An 18062-nucleotide genomic window follows, 5' to 3' on the forward strand; every position below is an offset into this window, starting at 1 on the left:
TTGAACTAAACAATTTTATTATTATTTTTTTAAACAGAAATTCATTAACCGAAACCAACTGAACAACGATGTCAAAACCAAATCACTCCTTCACGAATAAGGGAATAACAAATTTTGGAAAGATATCATTCAATTGTGTTAAATGAGCTACTTTATTCTCTCTCTAAGGATTTTACAAAAAAAAATTAAAAATCATTATTTATATAATAAGCGAGGCTAAGAGTATCTTTTTGAGAAAAGAAAATCAACCTCAGACAGATCAAAATTTATAAGATTCAATAAACATACAACACTAAAAGAATAATTAGATTCGACAACAACTTTATTTAAATATTTATATATTGTGTCAAAGATACATGTTCAAGATATTTCAACCAAGGAGTTTTAGACATGGTATTATTTATATTGTGAAGAAGTGAACTTCATTAGGTTCTATATGATTGAATGTCCTTGAAGATCATGTTTAATGCACTTCTAACTCCCACATAGAAGATCATCTTCCTTTATGACATTTATTGTAGGAGGAGTAACATCAAGTGTAGGAAAGTCCCCTAATTTTAATAAAAAAAAAGTTAGTTAAAAAGTTGTTTTTGTAACATTTTAATTTCTGAATTTAATAAGTAATAATTTGGTCTCTCTACGTTGAAATTTGTAACAATTTAGTCTTTATCGTGAAAATCTCATCAAAATTAAGTGTAAGGTTTTATTACCAATGACTTAATAGGCTTTTATAGTTTATAAATAAATTAGTTTAACAATCTACATATGTAAGAAATTTCATTAAATCTTAGTAATATTTGTTATATTTGGAACTAGATCATTACAAATGGTAAAATACAAAGAACTAAATCGTTGTCAACTAAAACTTCGAGATTAAATTGTTACTTTGGTTAAATTTAATGATGAGAGATTAGACCAGGAAAAATTAAAAATATAAATAGAAAAAAGAAAAACTCAAGAGAAAATAAAGAGTTTTACATACCTACGCCAGTCATCTTGGAGGAGTCGTTCTTATTTATTTGTTGATTATGGAAATTGGAATGAGATGTTTTGTTATGGTCGAGTACTAGCCATATTTATAGCAAATTTTAAATTTGGTCTTGAATAATATATTTTTAGCAATAATATATTATTGTGGAATTTTTGCAAAGACAAAAAGGAAAAAGTGAAGTTAAAGACATTTTGTATATATATTTTTGTATTAATATTAATAAAGTGAAATCTTAGAAAGACAGACAAAAAAAAAATGGAAAAGAAAAGGAAGAAGATTGAGAAAAGGATAGATTAGAATATAAGATGAACTTTTAAAGGGAAAAAACAATTATTTTAGTGTACACCAAAACCTAATGATAATATTTTTAATAAAAGATTTGGTGTAATAAGTGAGGTATGAAGTTAGGATAAGAAAGAAAGACACATGCATAAAAGATATTTAAAAAAAATTTGTGTTTCGTTTAATTTTAATTTTGAAAATAAGTTATTTTTAAAAAAAATTAAAAGGTTTGAAACATTCAAAATAATTTTTAAAATATTTTTTAAAGTATATTTTAATTTTTTTTTTTTATAAAAAGAAATAACCTTTCAAGCAATATTTTCTAGTCAATTCAAAACAGATTCCTAAACGAATAGTTTTTGTTATACTATTAACATACTCTTAATCAGATTCAATTTTGTCACTTCAAATTTTATTTCTTAATTATATAATTTTTTTTTTCTAAATAAAGAACATGTCTACCGAACATAATTTAATTACGGCACGTTGTAACTTAGTCTTTAAGTAAAAAAAATATCATTACTTTATTTAACACAAACAGGGATATGGGAAAGATATGAATGTGAACACTCTCCCTAAAATAATTATTGTTGATGTCAAATAAATAGTACATCAATCCTATGTTAAATGGACAATTTTGATTATACATTTTTTTTTCGTTAAAATACTATTTTGTTCTCCAAACCTTGAAATTTATTCAATTTTAATAGATATATTTTCAACTGTTCAATCTTAGTCCCTAAACTTTTAATAAATCTTTAAATTTAGTCTCTAAAAATTAATTGTTACCTAAATTGGTTAAATGATAATAATAATTTTCATGCAATGAAATATAATATGTGAATATATTTCCAAAATTTATAGTAAAAATGATAATAGATATAACAATATTAAAAAAAAAAAAATCAACCATAAGCCTAGATTTGTGGTTAAATATAAGATTTATTAATTTCATAGTGTGGGACGAAAACAATAAGTTAATCGCTTTTTTTCCTCGAGCAAAAAGTTTCTTCAATAGACGATCTCAATCCATTAAAAAAAACAAATCAAATCAAATGATAAAAATAAACCAAAAATAAATTCATTGTATTGTCCATCAATCAAATAGTAACCATGCCGTTGGCAAATATTCAATCCTTCTTGGTTTTATTAATGTTGTTGTTATGGGTAGTTTTACATCAATAAAAAATCAAGGTAAAAGTAAAACTATGAAAGTTACCTAGTCCCAAAAATAGACTCAATATCGACACGAAACAAGACTGGAAAGTTCCTACAAGTATGGGGAAAGGCAATTGGGCCAGGCCCAATTGGCCCGTCACGACCAATGAACCCCACGAGAGAGACCAACTCGAATTAACCCTCCAGTCTATAACATCTTAATGGCTCAATCCAATCTTTGAGCGTCCGATTTTTTCAAATGGAAAAAAGAAATAGAATCCTAACCTTAAAGGGATAAAGAAACGCCTAAACTTCATTATAAATGGAGCATGGCAGCCCTATAGATTGTGCCAACTGTTGATGGCAAAATCTTGTCAAGTGAACTCATCTGACTATCTCATGCCGTCGACAATAAATTTATAACTTGGAGAAGAGGTTACCTGTAAAATAATAAAAAATAACACTCTTCTACTCGTTGAATCACCACCACATCACTCTTAATCTATGTCTCCTCCTCTTTAACCAACCTTTCTCCAACATATATGTCAAAGACATGTGCCATTAACCACAACACACCCTAGTCAATATATGTATCCTACCAATCATTCTTCTTTTCAAAAACATACTCACATACAAAACAAAAATGTAATTCACATTCTCAAAATATTAGAATTAGATAAAGGTATAAAAATATATAGATAAAAGTAATATGTAAGTAAAAATCTACATATTCATATAGTCCCATAAATTAACCTGTAGGGATAATATAAGGAAGGTTTAACAAACCAACCTTTAAAAAGAACCAAGGGCCAGTCTTTGGTGAGGAAAACCTAAAAAATTAGTTAAGATTTGATAAGGTCATTCCAAAATAAAAATGATCTAAAGACAACTTAGAAATTAACTAAATAAAACCACACTAATAGTTACACACTCTACTCAAAACTCAAGATGTGCACATCTTAAGGGTAGAGCATCCACAAGTCTGAAAATGGACATGTCAAAAGATGAACAAATGTACATACTGCATTATTATGCAGCACGGCGAAACAATAGCAAATATATTCTCAAATTGAGATCTTAGTGTCTAGTCTTTAATGATTAGCCTCGAGTCCCAACACGAGAGTATGAGACTAATATGATGTATAATTTTGGAGTAGTAAGGATCAAGGTAAAAGTAAAACCAAGAGAGTTATCTAGTCCAAAAAAACAAACCCAAAACCAACAGAAAGCAGGTCTAGGAGAGTTCTTACAATTAAAGGGAAAGGCAATTAGGCCAAAGAGGCCCAATCGGCTCGCCTTAGCCTCGAAGGCTGAGGCCGAGGCAAACAGAGCCTTCATGGCAATGATCCCACGTCAACCTTAGAGGGCGAAGGCAAGGCCAATGAACTCCACAAGAGAGGTCAATCCAGATTGACCCTCTAATTTGAAACATTCCTAGTGGTCCTAATCGACCATATATATGAGCAACCAAATATTATGGATAAGTGAGGTTTCAGTGAAGACATACACTATCAATGAAGTAATAAACTTGGAATACTCCAAGTGTCCAATCCTACAGAACTAGATTGATTTTTAATTTAACTATAACTATGAATCAATAAAACTGAGGTAACCAAGGAAGAGTTTGTATTGTGGTAGTGAGGAGAAAGTTTAAAAATAGTAAACAATGGTAATCGAACATGGGCAAGGAATATTTCAACCTTTTGGGTTTTGTGCCTTAAGTGATGTGGCTGCATCATATCATGACAGTGATTTATACATGAACAGAAATCCATACCTATTCGGTCTTATGTCAAGTTCCTTTATGAGGTTTAAGCACCTAATGCCTAATGTTTCCATGGCTAGCTGGATCTTAGATTAATTGAAGTTCGGCTTCTTGATCCTAGGTGCCCCTTATTTCTAAGGTAATATGACAATCTTATTTCTAGGCTCTAAGTCTCATATCCCTTTGTGATATCCACTTATACCCTAACCTTTTCAGCATTACAGCTCTGCTAAATTGTTAAAATAAGTGGTCAGTTTAACATAGCGATTTTATCCTTAAACTCAACAAAGAGAATGTGTAAAATAAAGTGGTACAGAATGCAACATAACTTAAGCCATAACAACCCTAGGGCATCCACATTGTTGGACTCCTAGAAAGATTTAACTCATGAAAAATGATAAAATAATGACTTTATTAGATCATAAATCATTGCTACAATATGGAGTTTGATGTTTAAAGAAAATAAAAGAACTACAAGAAATAAATGAAAAGAAATGCTTAAAAATATAACTCAAGAGATATTGGGACAAATCCTCAAATTTCTAGTCTTTCACTAGGTTGATTCCTCTTTTGCAAGGAAGAATCATTTCTTACCACACACTATCATGGGATGAGATGACCTAGAGCCGCTATGCCTCAGAGGAACTTTCGTTCTTGAGGCTAACGACTTGAGAAGTTAAGAAAATGTCTAAAAGGACCGATGGAAATGGCAAAATTTGTGGAAAGAAAGTGATGAATTCGGAGGTGTAGAGTTGTCTATTGAAATGGAGGACTTCTCCTCTTTATATAGGCCCCAAATCTGGTGATATGATCGCATTAGCCAAGATTCAACAATCCAACCTTAATCTCCTACCAAAATACACAAAAATAACAACAAATCAGTAAATAACATATTTTAAGTTCAATCAAACTCTCATAAGTTTATTTTAGCTAAATAAGATCGAATTTAGGAGAAAATACATGCAGAAGTCTATTTTTCTAAGTAAAAGTGTGTAAATATAAACCCAAAACATGCCTTTCATGGCATCAACCCTTGAGTGTTAGGTTTTTCAAATAGGAAAAGGAAATAGAATCCTAACCCTAAAGGGATAGGGAAGACCCCTGAACTCCATTATGAATAGAGGATGACAACATTGCGAAAGGTAAGCTCAACTCCTCCTTAAAAACTACTTGCTTTGACCTTTGTGTTGAGATATGACTTAAGCATCGGAGTGTTCGTGGCAAGCATCATACCTGTGTGTTATTTTATTTTATTTTATTTTTATTGTTTTGCAGATAACCTCCTTTCCATGTTATAAATTTACCATTGATGGCACGTGACAGTCGGGTAAGTTTACTTGACCGGATTTTGTCATCAACTATTGTCATATTCTCAATATTGTGAATATTTAATGAGGATCATATCAATCAATTATTGTATATATTGTCTTTTCACTACTATACTTTTGTCAAACTATTGTTTATATATGTTATTTATATCGTTCCGAACCAAACTTTATCATTTCACTTTGGTTTTTTAAGTACAATAGGAGATGGACATAAGAACCACGGTCGCTAACTCATATTTCATGTCATTTGAGTTAGGCTCGCTTTGACTTATCCTTTCATTTTTTATCTGTTGTATAAGTATTATCGTTATATTCTTTAAAAATGATTTAGGTTTTTTGTTTTTTTAAAAGGTGGTTTAATATCAATATATCTTCTCAAAAAATAAGTATTTATCTTAATTATTTAGTAAAATTATTTTATATAAAGATTTACAACAAAATGAACCATCAAAATTTCACTTCAATTGGTATTTTATCTTAGAAAACAAACATGTAAGATAATAAATGTAACACCTCACGTCCACAATTCGGACCAAGATTCATAATTCAGATTCAGCACCTATAGCTCCGATATTCTCATGCATCCCCTGTGACCTGGTAACACTATCATTATCTTAAATGCTTCTAAGAGCGAAAGTTGTCCCATAGACCAACACGGGTCTTTTTAACCTGCTTTATCTTCACTCATATGTTTTCTAGAAAAGTTTTCAGGAAGTCATCCGCATAAGATTGCTCCAAGTTAAGCATACTTACCTTTGAAGTTTTTATGATTGAGTCTTCGAGTGGAAAAGTGTACCTTATTGGTATAGGTAGTAATTATCAATCTTTTTAAGCCTTTGTTAATCATACTTTCATATCCTCGAGATGCCCCTAATTTAGATATGATGTCGGTTTATTCATGTTCCCACCTAAATTTGGGGTGTTACAATAAATTCCATCTTTTACAAAGATTTTGAATTAAGTATGGGGCTGTTTTGTGCTTACGGTGCAAATAAGTCAGTTAGTCTAAGTCTAAAATATTTGTGTTTGACAGCGGAGTTCTTAATCTGAATATTTGAAGTCTATTGCTAACTTTCTTTTCACATACTATAGGACTATGCAGAATTGTATTTCAATCAAAACAATTTTTTAATTTCAGATCTGCTCTAGGTGGTTTGAGTTAGAATTTTAATATTTTTTTAAAAGATATTTGGGAAATTGTTTGGAACCTATCCAAATTTAATACAAGTAAATATTATGCTCCTATCAAAATTTTTATTTAGATTTGATTCAAATTGAATTTAATTGTAGATGAGGATCTAGTAAGTTTGTTCAAAAAATATATATTTTTAATATTAATTTGTTTTAGGCCGATGTTATTAGAAACATATTTAATGGAAAAAGAGGGAGGAAGATGTAGATCAATATAACTTAATAGTAAACATTGTTAATATTGGCGAAGTAGAATTATTTAATATTGTGTCGTAAATTACATAATTCCACCACATGCAAGTTGATGGGTCAAATATGTTGTCAAAGTTTTTTAATCTCTTAATTTGTAGGTTAACAAGACAAATGAACAAAAATTAAATAGTGCATTTTTGTGAAGTATCGCAAGGTCTTTAATATTATAAAAATAACAAAACATAATATTAAAATTACAATGAGTTCACAAATTTAATAAATTTCTAAAAATACATCATATCATAGATAGTTTGGAACCTATTATTTAAACTCCATTCAAATAAAAACTCTATAAAATATTTAAAACTGATTCGGAAAGTTATCTAATTAATTGATAAAAACTATTTTAAAAAATATTTTTTTATCACATATGAAAAATGTCAAATTGAAAAATTACGCTTCCTACAAATATTATATAGATAGATGCAAATATAGATATTAGACCCAAAATATCATTAGATATAATATAATGTAAAAAAATTACAAATATGGTCAAATTTAAATAGTTATAAGTGATAGACCATATTATTGGTAAGAGTCTATCAATGATAGACCATATCACTAGGAAGAGTCTAACTGTTGAGAACAAAAAAAACTGTAGTAGCTAAACTACATCCACGAAAATAAGGGAGAAAAAATAGCAACCCACTCTTACTACAATTCAGCAAAGTGGAAACAGAAAGCTAAAAATAGAAAACTGTTATAACAAAAAAAACCTTTCATTCCCTCTCTTAAACTAAATGCTCAGAAGCAATTAGTTTTCCTCTGAAAATTCACATACTCCCACAACCTTCGAAGCTTCTGAAAAACTTCTACTTTAAGGGTTTGGTCATAATGTCTGCCACTTGATCTTGGCTTCCACAATGAACCAATTCAGCTACACCATCTTTTGTAAGATTTCTTAGAAAATGAAACCTCACATCAATATGCTTGCTTCGATCGTGCATAACTAGATTTTTTGACAGCTTGATGGTTGAACTATTGTCACACAATATGGTAATGCAACTTTCATCTAGATGGCTCAACTCCTTCAAAATTTTCCTCACCCAAACTCCTTGACAAGCAACAATTGCAGCAGCTACAAACTCAGCTTCTGTAGTTGATAAGGTCACAATAGGTTGTTTTTTTGAACACCACAAAACAGCACCTGAACTCATTAAAAATATATTACCCAGATGTACTTTTTCGATCTTCCAAATCTCCAGCATAATCACTATCTGTATATGCCAACAATCCAGCATTTCCTCCTTTTATGTAATGAATTCCATAGTTCACAGTCCCTTTTAAAGTACCGAAGTATTCTTTTAGCTGCTTGAAGATGATCTTCCATTGGTTTTTCCATGTACCTACTTATAAAGCAAGTAGAAAACATCATATTGGTGTCTTGTGGCAGTAAGATACATTAGACTTCCCACAATTGTTTGTAATATGTATCATCAACAGGGACCCCATTTCCAGCTTTACTTCAATTGGAACGAGGAACAATTGGGTTGTTCACAAGAGTTACTTTCCAGCATGTAAACCTTTTCAAAACTCCAATGCATATTTTCTTTTGACATATAAAAAATCCAGAAGACTGTTGTAACACCTCATCCCAAGAAAGAATCGCATTTTTCCCAAATCGGTCATATCAAATTCACGCAACATGGAATTTTTTAAAATCAATCATCATATTTCATCATCAACCAGTAAAAATTTAAATCATCAACATACACACTTACAATGATAATTTTTCCTTCCAAACTTCTCTTGCTGAAATAATGTTTGTTCGCTATCGACCTTTGAAATCCTTCATTGATGAAATGTGTTTCAATTGACTAAACCAAGCACGTGGAGCTTGTTTTAATCCAATATAAAGCTTTGTGCAATTTGTAAACTAAGTGCTCATTACCCTTCTTTTGATACCCTTTTGGTTGTTCTACATAAAACATCTTCAGTTCACTCACCATGGAGAAAAGCTGACTTAACATCAAGCTGAAAAATATTCCAATCCTTTTGTGCAGCTAGAGCAAATATCATTCTTACTGTATCCATCCTTGCCACTGGTGCAAAACTTCTGTGTAGTCTACTCCATATTGTTGAGAGTAGCCTTTAGCAACCAATCGAGCCTTGTACTTATCAATTTTTCCGTGCTCATTGTATTTGGTTTTGTAGACCCACTTTACTCTAATCCTTTTAGCTCCAATTAGTAGTTCAACAAGTGTCCACGTTTTGTTCTTCTCAATGGATCTGATTTCATTGTCCATGGCCAGCCTCCAATTTCCATCTTGTATTAGCATCTTCAAAATACAATGGTCAGTGATATCCCTAGTGTCATATGAGCTCATCCTCGAAAGACCCTTCTCCACTAATATAATCATCCATCCATGTAGGAAGATGCTCTCACGAGATTCCCTTAAATTCTTCACATTTTGCCACCATCACCAAAAATGTGATCTTCCTCCTAACTCCATCTTCTCTATCACTATCAAGTTCATTTTCACTCACATTTTCTTCCTCATCTGCATCATCAACCATCACCAAAATCTAAGTGTACTGCTACTATTTGTTTTGCATCCCAATCCATTGTTTTTCTTCCTAAAAAATTACATCTCTACTCACAAAAACCTTCCGCCGACAGGATCATATAGTGTGTAACCTTTGACTCCTCACTAACTCCCAATAACACACAAGAAATGCTTTTATTGTCTAATTTAGTTCTTTTTGCATCTGGAACATGTGCATGTGCTACACATCCAAAAATCCGAAAATGATCTACTGAGGGTTTTATCCACTCCAAGTCTTCTGGTGTGATATCTTTGACCACCAAGGTAGGAACATCTATTAAGACATAGGGGTCCAATTACTACTTCCGGCCAAAAGGTTTGGGTATATTTTTCTCCGATAGCATTGAACGAACCATGTTCGTTATCGTTCTGTTTTTCTTTCCGCTACATTATTCTGTTGCGGAGTATAGATGGTCGTTAATTGCCTTTTGATCCCATTTTGTTTGCAAAAATCATTGAACTCAACTGAATTAAATTCTCCTCTCTATCGGTGCGTAAACACTTAATAGGCAACTCAGCTTCTTTCTCAACCAAGGACTTAAAGTATTTGAAAGAGTTAAAAGATTCTGACTTTTCTACCAAAAAATATACCCATGCTTTCCTGCTATAATCATCAAAAACAACAGAATGTACCTTTTGTTGCTATTAGATGTAGGGGTGATTGGGCCACAAATATCTGCATGAATAAGTTCAGCTTTTGTGTTGCTCTCTAAGTGCTCCTCTTTGGAAAGGGATCTCGATATTGTTTCCCTTTGATACAATCAGTGCATGTAGCATTTAAGGCACTAAATTGAGGAAGCCCATATACCATGTTTTTGCACTGTAGAGTTCTCAAACCTTTGTAACTCAAATGTCCATATCGTCGATGCCAAAGATGAGATAAACTTTCAGCTTCAGCTTTTTTTGAAGGCACTGATAAACTTGTGTTTGAGAAGAATTTTGGGTTAGCAAAATAAACATCTTGTTGTTGCTCATTTTTGTTTGAATAATTAAGCCTTTCTTTGATGAAATATTTTGCATTCCCCTCCCTTGATCAAAATAGTCAAACCTTTTTCTTGCAATTGTCCTATGCTCAAGAGATTGTTACTCAATTCTGGAATGTATGTACCTCAGTAACAACTGATTAACTCCATTCAGAAAACAACTTCACATTTCTTTGCCCATCATATCCATTTTAGTATTGTTTCCCAACTTCACTGAATGTCGGAAATCTTCATTGAGCTCACTAAACATGGATCGATCACCAACATATGATTAGAACACCCGGATTCAAGAAACATGTATCTTCTCTTTTGACTCCATGCAATTCCTCATAAGATATAAGAAGCATTTCTTCTTCTTCATCGATTTCGGCATAGTTTGCTTCTTTATTTTCAGGACACTCATATTGGTAATGCCCAAGTTTTTGGCATCGGTAACACTGCACATTTGCTTTGTTGAAATTTGCTCGACCCTTCCTCTTCCTCTTCCTATGTAGCTGCCTCGACCTCGACCTCTTCCTTCATCATTTGTCACCTTCAAGTTTGCTCCTCTTCGCTTCGTCGCTGAAACTTTTGTTCATGTACTATCAAAGAACTTTGCAACTCATCAATAGTGAGAGTATCGATATCCTTTGACTCTTCAATAGAACAAACGATATAGTTAAACTTTTCTGTTAAGAGCGTAGAATTTTTTGACCACTTTCACATCTTGCATATCTTCTCCATAAATCCGCATCTTATTTTCCACCGTCAGACTTTGGAGAAGTATTCTGTCACTCCTTCACTAGACTTCATCTCAAGAATTTCAAAGTCTCTACAAAGAGCTTGTAGATGAGACCTCTTGACCCTTGCATTGCTTCAAACTTTTTCTTCATTGCATTCCATATTTCTTTTAGAAGTGTTATTCTTAAGAATGGTTTCTAAAATTGTATGATCAATGGCTTGAAAGAGATAATTCTTTATTTCAAGTCTTTCAGCTTCATCTCATCATTTTTCTTTCGCTGGGCTTCTGTTTGCAACAATTCGCTAGCTGGTTCAACATATCCAGGTTCAACCAACTCCCAGTATCCTTGGATCGAAGGAAGTTTTCCATCAACATGCTCCAATGATCATAATGACCATCAAAACGTGGAATGTTGCTGTACAAAACTTCCTTCATTCTTATTTCCTTCCGTAGTCATTTTGCTGCAAAGTTTCAAAGACTGCTGCTTTGAAAAATCAAAACCACCTTGGCTCTGATACCAGAATGTTGAGAACAAAAAAAATTGCGCAACAAACTGTCTTTTATTGATAATGCTGCTAAGCTTAAATAGTAGCTAAACTACATCCACGAAAATAAAGGAGAAAAAATAGCAACCCACTCTTACTACAATTCAACAAAGTGGAAACAGAAAGCTAAAAATAGAAAACTGTTATAACAAAAAAACCTTTCACTAACAACGATAGAACTCTATCGCTGATAGACTTGGGAGTCTATCAACGACAAAAGTCTATCGCTGATAGATTTGTCTATATTTGCAATTTTTTTTTACACTTGATTATTATTCTTAAAGATGCTACCAATTGCAATTCTCCAATATTATATTAGAGTAAAATAAAGATCCAACATGCAATTAATTACCACAAATATCTTGTACACACAAAAGGGAAAATAATAAAAATAAACATCTGTTTGAAACTATCCAACCCTAATGAGTTACTATTTGATCTAACCATCCACTCTTATTAGTACAAGTACATATATGACTTTGTGAAGTTTTCCGACAGGTTTTTTCACATCTAAATGTTGTAAAGTCAAACGAGTTGTCTCATAAGATTAGTAGAAATGTACGTCCTGGTCCGAACACTCACGAATATAAAATAAATAAATTAAATTAAAATGATTTAAAAAAAACACTTTTTCTCTAGTCCAAACTACCCCTAAGTTACTTCCTACCACTTATATATTGTTTAAATTTTTTAAGGTTATCATCTTACAGATGGACATTATTTATTGAATCCATGATATCGATATCACAATGGTCAACAACAAACGAAAATCATGCAAAAGCAATAATACTCGGATACAAATATATAAGTAGTAGAAATAGATTCTTTATTTTATATTTTATATATATATATATGTATATAGTATCAAACATACATGTTTAAGACATTATTTGAACCACTACTTAGGGTCAGGTTAAACCATGGCATATATTTTCTATATTGAGAAAAAGTTTAACTTGATTGGGTCATCATCTTCCCTCTTAATGAACATCTGGCTCCCACATAGAACATCATCATCCTCTGTGACATATATTGCAGAAGGAGGAGGAGGAACAACAAGTGGGGGCCATTTAGTATCTAATAACAAAAATCACATGATAAAACAAAAATTAATAACGAAATTTTCACCGATTAAAAAAATGTCAAACTATTTATAAAAATAATCAGAATAAATATTAATAGATACTGATAAATTTCTATCAGCGTCTATCACATAGTATTAATGATAGATATCTATCAATTTCAATTACTGATAGACACTGAATGACTTCTATTAACCTCTATTAAAGAAAATTAAATTTTACTATTTTGTGTAAATAATTTTCTTATTTTTTATTTTTGAAAATCTCTCGTGTATATATATCAAAAAGGAAAAAACTCAAGAGAAAATTAGGGTGTTTTACATACCTTTGCTAACCATCTTGGGAGGAATCTCTCTTTGGTTTTTTTGAAGATGAAATGAGATGTGTTTGGGATGGTTTGTGAGTATATAGAAATATGAGTAGCTAATTTATTTGGTCATGAATAACATCTATTTGTAGCTATATTTAATAGTGGAGTTTCTTCCAAAGAAAAAAAAAAAGTATGTAAGTTTGAAATTAAACTCATTTCGTATATATTCTTTTTATTAATAATGTGAAATATTAGACCAAAAAGAAAGACTTTAGATTAAATATAAGACCAGCTTTTTAAGAGAAAAAATATAATAGTTGGTGTCAACCAAAGTATACTGATGATATTATTTAGAAAAAATTGCAAAAAGTACTCGTAAAATATGATAGTAGTTGCAATTACATTCTCAAACTTTTAATTGTAAAAATTAAGCCCTCAAATTTTTATAAGTATTAAAATTATACCCTCAAGCTAAGAATAATTATAGAAATTAGATCCGTAAATGATAAATATTAAACCGTCAAACTTACACAATTGCTACAATTTATTCAATTATTTAAATTTGAAGATCCAATTTGATCCAACTTTAACATTTATATAAATTTGAGGGTTCAATTTTTAAAATTAAAAGTTGAAGAATATAATTACACTAGCAACCATAGTTTAGTGATAGTTTTTACAATTTTCTCTATGATTTATACTAATAAGATAGAATGTGATTAATAGATTATTCTCTGTAAGCAAATTAAGATAAGAAAGAAGTAAAACAAATATGCTAATATAAAAGCATGACATAATATTTTTTATGTTATAAATTATAATGGATGGGAAGCGAGGGAGACTTTAATTATGTCACAACAACAGAGATCATATTTCATTTAATTTTAAAAATATGTCATTTTAGATAAAATTGAATTATTTGATAATTACTCAAAATAGATTTTATCAAAATAATTTAAATAAAAATAACATCTTTTTAAAAACATTTTTTTCTATAATCAATTTCAACTGGCCAAGGGTCTTTTAGATTCTATTGTATTTACTTAAAATGTTATCGTTTAGACCTTGTTTGGTAATCATTTCATTTTTTATTTTTCGTTTTTTTAAAATTAAGCCTATTTTATCTATATTTCTTACAATGAATTACAACTTTCTTAAGTATCATGGTTGAATTCTTAGTTAAATTCAAAAAAAAAAAAAAAAAAAAATTTGAATGTTTTTTTTAGTTTTCAAAATTTGGTTTGATTTTTAAAGAATTGGTAAAAAGTAGATAACAAATGAAAAAATTTAGAGATAAAAATAATAATCATAGAATGAAAAAATAATTATCAAAGGAGATATTAATAATAAAAAGGGTTCGTACCCTTTTTTTCTAGATAAATTGTCCTTGTAAACATAATTTTCATTGACAGACGGTACTTTGTTGACATCGTAAGTTCAGAGATTTGCTACTTTATTTAAATATAATAAAAAGAATAAGAGACAAACGCAGGAAATAAAATCTATTGTTTATAGAATGAAATTACACAAATTACCCCTAAAATTACACTTCCGACGTGGGTGAAAGTGGCATAAATTTTATGGACTTAAAATATCATAAATAAATATTAAAGCATGACAAATCTATCTATCTATACTACATTAAAAGGGACTATGAAAGAGAATTTTTTCCTTTCCTTTTTGCTCACATATATTTTAATAATTTCCTTCTTGTCTTCAATAAGGTGGCTCTTCGACGTTCTCATGTGTGGACATTGACTATTTAGGTTTGACGATGATGAGAAACAATTTTTCCATTGTAAGTATATGAGTGTGTGGTAGTATCTATAAAAATAAAGAAATTGATGCCTAATGCATTCATTATCGTAACAAAATTTGAAATTTCACAAAATATTGAGAAACAAAATCTTTAAAAACATAATGGAGACTACAATTTTTTGTTATTAGAATGATAACATTTTACCAAGTAAATGTAGAGGTATTGTTATTAATCATTTTTCTTTATTTGTTTATTTATTTAAAAGATTTATTTTCACCCCTAAATTGTGCTTTGAGGAAGTTTATGAAGAGAAATGTTTGCTTCCAAGATGTTATTCCATAGAAGAAAAAAATAAATAGAATATTTAAATGAAAAATAGTTGCTAAATAACTTGGACAAAGTGTTTCACAACCTAATTAGTATCTGTTCATTCCAAAAGTGAGGAGGAAATAAAATTTTTCAAGGGAGTGAAATCATTCAACAAAATAAGAAACAAAATACGAACCTCAAATAAACATTGTTTTAAGGCAGTGACAAATTTTGCTTGAAACTAGAAAGCAAAATGGATTTTCATCGATTGTTGATAATAATTTTTGTTGTTATACGTTTACTGTTATATAAAATAATGTTTTAGAGAATAAAAAGATATGGTGAAAACGGTTAGAAATTTAAGTGAACAACATATAGGAATTGATTTGATTCTTTTAATTATGATAATCTTATTTTTAAATTCTATCTCATCCATTTTTCAAAATTGTGCATTTTCTTTCTCTCCCCGATTTCTTAGATTATGTAATTTGTTTTACTCAATGTTCATTCTTTTAATTTATTTGTATCTAATTGCTATGAATTTATATTCTTTTAATTTTTTTATCTAATTGTAATCCATTTAGATATGGTGAACCATACTAATAAAGTTAATATGATTTATAGACATCTTCAACCAAATTTATTTTACCTAACTTTATAAATGCAGTTAACAAAGATAGAAAAAGATCTACGATGTAAGAAAATTAGTTAAGAAAGAGATATGGATAGATGAATTGAGAAAACCAAGAAGATATAAATGAGAAACTAGAATTATGAAGATTTTGGGAAAAAAAATTGTTTAATATTTTATTTAAAAATTATATATATGAAGTATCTATTTTACTTCTTTTAAAAAAACATCTATTTTATATTTTAAAAATAAAATAATATCAAAATTGTTGTTAAAAATTTGGCCATGATAAAAAAAAAAATTTTCAAAAACTTAGTTTTTTTGGGAGGCTTTTTAACATATAAAACCTACAAAAAATTACTTTTGAAAAAATCTTTGAAATTTAAACAATAATATAACTAGCCCAATAATCATATTCTTTTAGTATGTCCAATAGTCGTCTTTATTCATTGAATAACTATATTATAAAATATCTAAGTGATTGATGCCCTTTGATTTTAAAAATTACATTTTTTTTTTATGAACAAACTATGATATAATTTTAAAATTAACATTTCATTAATAGCAACAAACCAACACACGTAAATAATTATAAAATAACTAATATCTTTCAAATTAAATAATTATGGAAATGATTTTTTTAGTCAAATTTGTGGTTAATAAAATATTTGGCTGAAGATAAATTAGCATGGTCTACAATTAAGAAAAATTAAATTTTCAACTCTAGTAATGTAAAATGTAGTTGATAATTTCTTTATGGGTTTTGTGGCGTTCCAAGTCAAGTTCGTTGTATTGAAGGGATTTATGCAGGCTTTTGGTCTTACTATATTTGTTGATGGGTAATTGTATTAGTTAAGACTTTTAGGAATAATAATTAAGGGGACTATTACTGTATTGTGATTGGTTGATATTATCATTGTTGGGGTTGATACCTAAATCTCGTGGTCTTGTAGTTTGTAATTATATTGAACAAACATTTTATTAATCTAATAAACTAAGAGATATTAAATATGTATGAGGAGATATATAGGTGGATTATGTTTAAGTGTTAACCTAAATGGTCTGTAGTGAATGGATAAGACTATGTACCTTATCCTAGTGAAACTACGAATACAACCTGCTTTGTAGTTATTACAATTGTTGTAAACTGCTACAAATGATATGAGATCCTGATCATTTACGTGGAGACATGAGAGCAGAGGTATTCTATACAAAGAGTTTGTATAAGACCGGATCACGAAATGAATAGTCTCTTTGTATAACATCGTTGCTAGAAGAGATTTACAATTCATCAGGATGACCATAGGTGACTTGACTTGAATCCTAACTGAGTTGTAAACTCCTATCTATGAAGGCGGTCCTTTGATTTGTATGGATGAGAGTGGTTGGTTTCATCGACATAATATGCTTACTATTTTGGGATTAGTCTGATTGGGGAATTGGGAATACAGCTATATAAGAAAAAATTCACTCATGCCTTATAGTTAGCTAAGTAGATAAGTTACTCCCTTAAGGGCTGATTTCGGACTTGAATAATGTAGCATCATACCCTCTCCTGACTCGAGAGAGGTTCCATTATAATTTGACTATAACTTATTGTTCATTAGACGGATTAGTAGTAGTTAAGGAGTTAGATGTAACTATAGGGGCAAAATTGTAATTTTAGTCCAATTGTACTTACGAAGAATTTGTGAAAGGTCAATGCACTATTGTTTGGTTATATCCAATGGATACAGAATATGTAGTGTAAAGAGTGTAGTTGTCGGTCTTTAATAGAGTGACTAACAGTTAATCAAAGTTGATTAATTGAATTAAAAAGTTTAATTAATTCATCAAGTACCATTAGAGTTTCACACTATATGTCTATAAGGTCCCATCGTTAGTTCAATTGGGATTAATGAGAATGAAATTAATTTGGATTAATTTGAATTGTTCAACTTAATAAATGGAATAAATTATATAAGATATAATTAATATAAAATTATTTATATGAGATATAATAATGTATATGATACATTATAATGTAAAGTTTTATTTGAGAGAAAATAAATATTTGAATGTAGTTCAAATATTAAAATAAATGTGGTCCAAATAAAAACTATAAGTTAAAATTAATATGAATTTGATTCATGTTAAATACTATAGGTTAAGTGAGAGAATATTAAACTATAGGTTATCATATATGTAATAAACATAAACTATAGGTTAT

At 29.8% G+C, this 18062-nt stretch overlaps 1 long non-coding RNA gene across 1 annotated transcript; it reads right to left on the minus strand.

Moving 5' to 3' along the window:
• Positions 1-244: 244 nt before the first annotated feature.
• LOC120077707 lies at positions 245-1032 on the minus strand. The gene is made up of 2 exons (XR_005481822.1): positions 983-1032; positions 245-551 (listed from the first exon to the last, which is right to left on the minus strand). It is a non-coding gene; the product is annotated as an uncharacterized LOC120077707 (long non-coding RNA).
• Positions 1033-18062: the final 17030 nt, after the last annotated feature.

Source organism: Benincasa hispida, chromosome 5 (genome assembly GCF_009727055.1).
Source record: "Benincasa hispida cultivar B227 chromosome 5, ASM972705v1, whole genome shotgun sequence".
Lineage (NCBI taxonomy): Eukaryota > Viridiplantae > Streptophyta > Magnoliopsida > Cucurbitales > Cucurbitaceae > Benincasa > Benincasa hispida.